The sequence below is a fragment of the Rhinoraja longicauda genome, chromosome 1 (assembly GCF_053455715.1).
Source record: "Rhinoraja longicauda isolate Sanriku21f chromosome 1, sRhiLon1.1, whole genome shotgun sequence".
In the NCBI taxonomy this organism is placed as follows: domain Eukaryota; kingdom Metazoa; phylum Chordata; class Chondrichthyes; order Rajiformes; family Arhynchobatidae; genus Rhinoraja; species Rhinoraja longicauda.
In genome coordinates this window covers 2,353,601-2,360,684 of record NC_135953.1, presented here as the reverse complement: position 1 = coordinate 2,360,684, position 7,084 = coordinate 2,353,601, and the positions used below count along the sequence as shown (strand labels likewise).

The following is a 7,084-nucleotide window of genomic DNA, read 5'->3' as shown; positions in this document are numbered from 1 at the left end:
TTCTCTTCCATAGAGGCTGCCTGACACATCGAGCAGGTCCAGAGTTTCTGTTTCTATCGAATCTTCTGGAAAAATATGTTAAGAATTAACCAGGAAGCAAGCCAGACTGAGCATAGTGATGAGTAAACCAGAATCTGATCGAAAGGAAACATTAACTGGAATCATGGAATCCAATGACTGGGAGTTCCAGGATTCCTTGACAGTTATGGTGCAACGGAGTTTACGACCATCTCACTTGTGTTGTACTTTAATAAGACTTACTACAGGTGAGGCCATAGATTATTTAAAAATGTGTCACAGGTTGAACGGTGGGAATGGAGAGAGAGGTAGTGATGTTAGAAACATAGAAACAGAAAATAGGTGGAGAAGGAGGCCATTCGGCCCTTCGAGCCAGCATCGCCATGCATTATCATGGCTGATCATCCACAATCAGTAACCCGTGCCCAACATCTCCCCATATCCCCTGATTCCGCTCGCCCCCAGAACTCTATCTAACTCTCTTAAATTCATCCAGTGATTTGGCCTCCACTGCCCTCTGTGGCAGAGAATTCCACAAATTCACAACTCTCTGGGTGAAAAAGTTCCTTCTCAGCTCAGTTTTAAATGGCCTCCCCTTTATTCTAAGACTGTGTTCCCTGGTTCTGGACTCCCCCAACATTGGAAACATTTTTCCTGCATCTAGCTTGTCCAGTCCTTTTATAATTTTATATGTCTCTATAAGATCCCCTCTCATCCTTCTAAACTCCAGTGAATACAAGCCTAGTCTTTTCAATCTTTCCTCATATGACAGTCCCGCCATCCCAGGGATCAATCTCGTGAACCTATGCTGCACTGCCTCAATTACAGGGAGTCCTTCTTCAAATTAGGAGACCAAAACTGTACACAATACTCCAGATGTGGTCTTACCAGGGCCCTATACAACTACAGAAGAACCTCTCTACTCCTATACTGAAATCCTCTCGTTATGAAGGCCAACATGCCATTAGCTTTCTTCACTGCCTGCTGTACCTGCACAGCAACTTTCAGTGACTGGTGTACAAGGACACCCAGGTCTCGCTGCACTTCCCCATTACCTAACCTGACACCATTGAGATAATGCTTGTTTTTGCCGCAAAGAGGATAACCTCACATTTATCTACATTATACTGCATCTGCCACGCATCTGCCCACTCATTCAACCTGTCCTGGTCACCCTTCAACCCCCTAACATCCTCTTCACAGTTTATACTGCCACCCAGCCTTGTGTCATCTGCAAACTTTAGTGTTACTTCTAATTCCTTCATCCAAATCATTAATATTTATGGTAAACAGTTGCGGCCCCAAGACCGAGCCTTGCGGCACTCCACTCGCCACTGCCTTCCATTCTGAAAAGGACCCGTTTACTCCTACTCTTTGCTTCCTGTCTGCCAACCAATTTTCTATCCATGTCAACACCCTAACCCCAATACCATGTTCTCTAATTTTGCTCACCAATCTCCTGTGTGAGACCTTATCAAAGGTTTTCTGAAAGTCTAGATACACTACATCCACTGGCTCCCCTTCATCCATTTTACTTATCACATCCTCAAAATTTTCCAGAAGATTAGTCAAGCATGATTTCCCTTTCATACATCCATGCAGACTTGGACTTATCCTTTTACTGTTATCCAAATGCACTGTTATTACCTCTTTAACAATTGACTCCAGCATCTTCCCCACCACTGATGTCAGGCTAACTGGTCTGTAATTCCCCGTTTTCTCTCTCGCTCCTTTTTTGAAAAGTGGGATAACATTAGCTATCCTCCAATCCACAGGAACTGACCCTGAATCTATTGAACATTGGAAAACGATCACCAATGTGTCAACTTTTCTAGAGCCACCTCCCTGAGGACCCTGGGATGCAGACCATCAGGCCCAGGGGATTTATCATCCTTCAGGCCCATCAGTCTACCCAATACTATTTCTCGCCTAATGCAAATTTCTTTCAGTTCCTCTACCCCCCTAGATCCTCTGTCCTCCAGTACATCTGGGAGATTGTTTGTGTCTTCCTTAGTGAAGACAGTTCCGAAGTACCTGTTCAACTCTTCTGCCATTTCCTTATTACCCATAATAATTTCACCCGTGTCTGCCTTCAAGGGATGCACATTTGACTTTGCTACTCTTTTTCTCTTAACATATCTAAAGAAGCTTTTACTGTCCTTTATATTCTTGGCCAGCTTCCCCTCGTACTTCATCTTTTCAGCCCGTATTGCCCGTTTTGTTACCTTCTGTTGTCCTATGAAAGTTTCCCAATCCTCTGGCATTACCTTTGTTACAAGCCAGTTTCAACTCCTGCTGCAACTTTCACCCTACATCCGGGCTACTACTTGGGGTCTGTAGATAACACCAATTAGTGTCTTCTTGCCTTTACAATTCTTCAACTCTATCCACAGTGACTCTACCTTGTCAGTCCCTATGTCATCCCTCGCAGGGGACTGTATTTGATCCCTTACCAACAGAGTTATCCCACCGCCTCTTCCCACCTGCCTGTCCTTTCTATAGAATGTATAACCCTGAATATTAAGTTCCCAGGCCCGATCCTCCTGCAGCCACGTCTCTGTAATCCCCACAATGTCATATCTACCAATCTCTCACTGAGCCTCAGGCTCATCTACTTTACTTCTTATACTTTACGCATTCATATGCAATACTTTTAATCCCTTACTCATCCTACCTTTCACATAGATTCCTATTACACTTGGCCATACTCTCCTATCCCTTTGTGAGTTTTTTTCCCCGTTAATTCTGGGGGAATTAACTATCCCTTTACTCTCTTTCCCTTTAACTCCATCCTTGACTGTCCCATTTGACCCCCCCCCCCCCCTATTTAGTTCAGTAATGGTGGGTTATTGAGCATAGAACAGTACAGCACAGGAACAGATCCTTCAGCTCATGATGCACTTGGTGAGCACTTTGGCATTAGTGACCGTATCTCAGTAAGTTTCTGTTTGGGTTTAAACCTCAGCAGCATCAGTTTGACTTCCCAATCCCTCCCAACACGGCCGCTCCCACTCTACCTGTCCATCCTTCTATACCTCCGTCGTGCCAATCCCACAGCTACTGCCGGTCTCCGTCCCCTCTCTTGGCCTTACCTCTCACGAGAGTAGTGTCTGTGGCTCCGATCACACGATCTCACCGCCCACACTCTGCCAGAAATAACATTGGAAGGTGAGTGAACTGAACACCAGAGACAGACCAATAGACAGCAAACCAATAGACAGCAAAACGCACAGTGACTGATTACCAGCTCCTTCCTTCAGTGTCCCAGACAGGTGAGTGGCTGCTTCAGGTTGTCAGTGTGACTTCTGCCCAGGTTTTGCCTTGGTTTACTGAGAGCTTCAGTGCTTTCAGTTTCACCTCAACCACATCCTTGGCCTTTCACAGAAACCATGTAACTGTCTGTACGGGCTTTCAGATATGCGTAACAAGGAGAGGCTGGGGATTATTTTCATGATCATTCGAGGCTGAAGGACTACTTTACAGAAGTTAATAAAACCATGAGAGGCAAAGATAAGGTGGATGGTCACAGCCTTTTCCCTGATATTGGGGAGTTTAAAACTAGAGGGCACAGGGTTTAAGTTAAGAGGGGGGAGATTTAGAGGGGTACCATTTTCACACAGCTTTTCTGTACAGAGTGGAAACAGGCCCTTCAGCCCAAATCGTCCATGCAGACCAAGTTGCAAACTGAGTTTGTCCCAGAAGCCTTTGCCTGGCCCATGTCTCTCCAAACTTTCCTATCTATGTACCCGTCTAAATATCTTTAAACATTGTTATTTTACCTGCCTCTACTAGCTTCTCTGACATGTAAAATGTTGAAAAATAGACAGGAAAGGTTTGGAGGGACAGGGACCAAGTTACTAACTCAGTAACCTGGTCAGCATGGACGGGTTGTGCCAAAGGGCTTGTTTTGATGCTGTTTAGCTCTATGATTCTAACAGTCACGTGGTTTCTGTGAAAAACAAAGGGTGTGGTGGGGGTCGGGTGAAACTGAAAACACCTAAGCTCAGTAAAATCTGGGCAGAGGTCACACTGAGAACCTGAAGCAGCCGCTCGCTATAACAATATTTAAAAGACATTTGGACAGGCACATGGATAGGAAAGGTTTAGAGGGATGTGGGCCAAACGTGAGAAAAAGGGACCAGCTTAGATGGTCGGTATCTTGGTCGGTATGGACATATTGTGCTGAAGGGTCTGTTACCGTGCTGTGGGACTCTAAGCAGGCCCTTTGGCCCACCATGTCCATACATCTTTACCCATATGCACTAATCCTGTTGCTCACATTAGATCTGCATCCTTCCATGCCTTGCATAGCAGAATCATGAGCAGGACCTTTAAGATTGTAATCTCTGCATTGCTTCTGGTGTCACATGCTCCTGAATATAGGAATACAAAGATAGGCCAGATGAATGTGTGACCAAAGGGGTGGTGGAGGAGGGAGGGCTTTGGATGCTGGGACATGGACATTTGTGTAGTGGGTGCAGCCTCTACTAGCAGGTCAGTTTGCACCTGAATGGGGCAAGGTCCTATATCCTTGCTGGCAGTTTTACTCCTGTTGTTGGGAAGGTTTGAAACTAATTTGGTCAGGGTGTTAAATCAAGTTCTTTACCTTCAGTCTGAATAATCACACGTAATACTGGATGAGCACATCAGATTTATTCCACCATGGGGTTCTTCCCCTGAGTTGAGATCTTTTCAGGCACTAGTATTGTGTCTGGAGATCCTCACGGGAAGAACCCCATGGTGGAATAAATCTGATGTGCTCATCCAGTATTACGTGTGATTATTCAGACTGAAGGTAAAGAACTTGATTTAACATTTTGGTGTCAGAAGTGGGATTTTGGTAAGCCTAAGGTTTGGCTGATGTCTCTTAACAGTTTTATTCTTGTTTTTCAGTCTCAAAATGGCTTATTTTACTTTCATTAGCACAACATTGGTCCTCATGTTGTAAGATTTGAGAAGTTTTCCCTCATTCTGCAAGCAACACCAAACCAAAGAGCTGCAGTTTGGACATTTTAAACGGGAGACTGGGGCTGATAGCGGAGAAAGGCTGCGGTCAGTTTACCAAGGGATGTCACAATCCGTGGGTCCTAAGTTGGCGCAGGACCTCGTGACCAGCCACAAAAGCAAAAACCTTACAGCCCAGTCTCTAGGTTTCTGCAAAGCCACGGCCACAACAATGGATGGGTATTGGCCATGCAGACACCTGCGAAACCAGGTCGAAATCCAGACACTGGGGCGCTGACATCAGCATACTCACAATGCCCCAAGCCGACCTACACAGTTAATCTCGTTAAGGGGGCACAATAGCCCATAGAAAACTACCTGGTAGGTGATGGGAAACCAGTTAAACCCATCACCTCGCAACGAAAAACCAATTAACATACCGTCTGGCCATCCCCGGTACCCCCGGACATAACGCAGGACAAAGGGAAAACTCAATACATATCTTTTAAACAAAGAGATCCCGAGATCTGGCGGGAGATAGGACGGGCCAGAATTAGTATAACTGGCCACGATTTTTGGGTTTGAAACTCATGCAAGAAAACCTGCAAGGAACGCAAGCCAGGAGGAAGACGAAAAGGACAGGCAAGAACGACACGCTCGCAGCAGGGACAGCAACGCTCGCAACGACTGGCCAGGAACGCTCACAGCAGGGACAGCAACAACGCTCGCAACGACTGGCCAGGAACGCAAGAAACGGAAGGAAGAAACTCAGGGGACAAGCACGACCCTCACGGAAAGCAGCGGAGAAGCAGAACAGCCAGTAACCGCAGTAATAGCCCCATTGTGAGCATGTACCCCGATCCTGCACATCCTGGACATAGTTTAGTGTAGAGGGGAGGGTGGTTTGAATAAACGTGGGTGTGTAAATGAATATGTGTTGGTCAATTTTGCGATGTGTCGTACGTTCCCCATCTTACAGTCAAGAATATGTCTAATAGAACTGTGTCTAAGTATTCGTGTAGTTATGCATATGTCTTTTAGAACTGCGTCAAAAGTGTTCGTGTAAGTGTGCATACGTCTGGTAGAACTGTGTCTAAGTATTCGTGTAGTTATGCATATGTCATTTAGAACTGTGTCTAAGTATTCGTGTAGTTATACATATGTCTAATAGAACTGTGAAGAGCATTCATGTACAATAGTCCCAAGCGCTCAATAAAAGCCTTTTCCATTTAAACCCTGGTCTTCAAATCTGGCCTGGTTGAGTTTTTCTGCACTATCAACGCTCCTGCATCTAACTCCAGTGTCTAGAACCGTAGGGGGTGAGTGGGTCGAACCACTCACGGGGAACCAGTGTGCGCGGCCTGGTCAAGGGATCAGAGCAAGGCACGGTGACCTTAGGTCGGGCGAAAGCTCGGCGCAGAAACCCCTTACAGATAATGGCGACCACGAAGGGACACTGGCAGCAGGATGATAGTGTACCAGAAAAGGATTTTAAAACTAGGGATGTAATGGACGAGCGCATTGCGGACTATGTTTTTAGCAAGGTGAATATCACCAAACAATGGATGTGTGGTTTATTAGAGGACAAGCGCCCACTGGATGCAGCGATCCGGTGGACGGCCAGTAAAGCCCACAAGAAATCTGTAGAAAAGGCTGTCTGGCTGACGTGCTATAAAAAGCAGGTCCAGCTTTTGGACTGCGTGGTTGTGGCACAGGCAGGGGCAGGGGCATGGAAACAGTCCCTTCAGCCCAAATCGTCCATGTGGGACCAAGTTGCAAACTGAGTTCATCCCAGAAGCTCGTGCCTGGTCCATGTCTCTCCAAACTTTCCTATCAATGTACCTGTCTAAATATCTTCAAACATTGTTATCCTCGAGAGGGAAGGTGAGCAGCCGGAAGTAGTTAAACATAAAAACATAGAAAATAGGTGCAGGAGTAGGCCATTCGGCCCTTCGAGCCTGCACCGCCATTCAATATGATCATGGCTGATCATCCAGCTCAGTAACCTGTACCTGCCTTCTCTCCATACCCCTGATCCCTTTAGCCACAAGGGCCACATCTAACTCCCTCTTAAATATAGCCAATGAACTGGCCTCAACTACCTTCTGTGGCAGAGAATTCC

General features: G+C 46.0%; 1 long non-coding RNA gene across 1 annotated transcript in view; it reads right to left on the bottom strand.

The window, feature by feature from the left end:
• Positions 1-3,041: 3,041 nt before the first annotated feature.
• Positions 3,042-7,084, bottom strand: part of LOC144595542 (uncharacterized) — a 5,940-nt gene continuing 1,897 nt past the window's right edge. The window contains exon 3 of the long non-coding RNA XR_013547510.1: positions 3,042-3,164. This is a non-coding gene — a long non-coding RNA (uncharacterized LOC144595542). The remainder of the gene's footprint in view (positions 3,165-7,084) is intronic.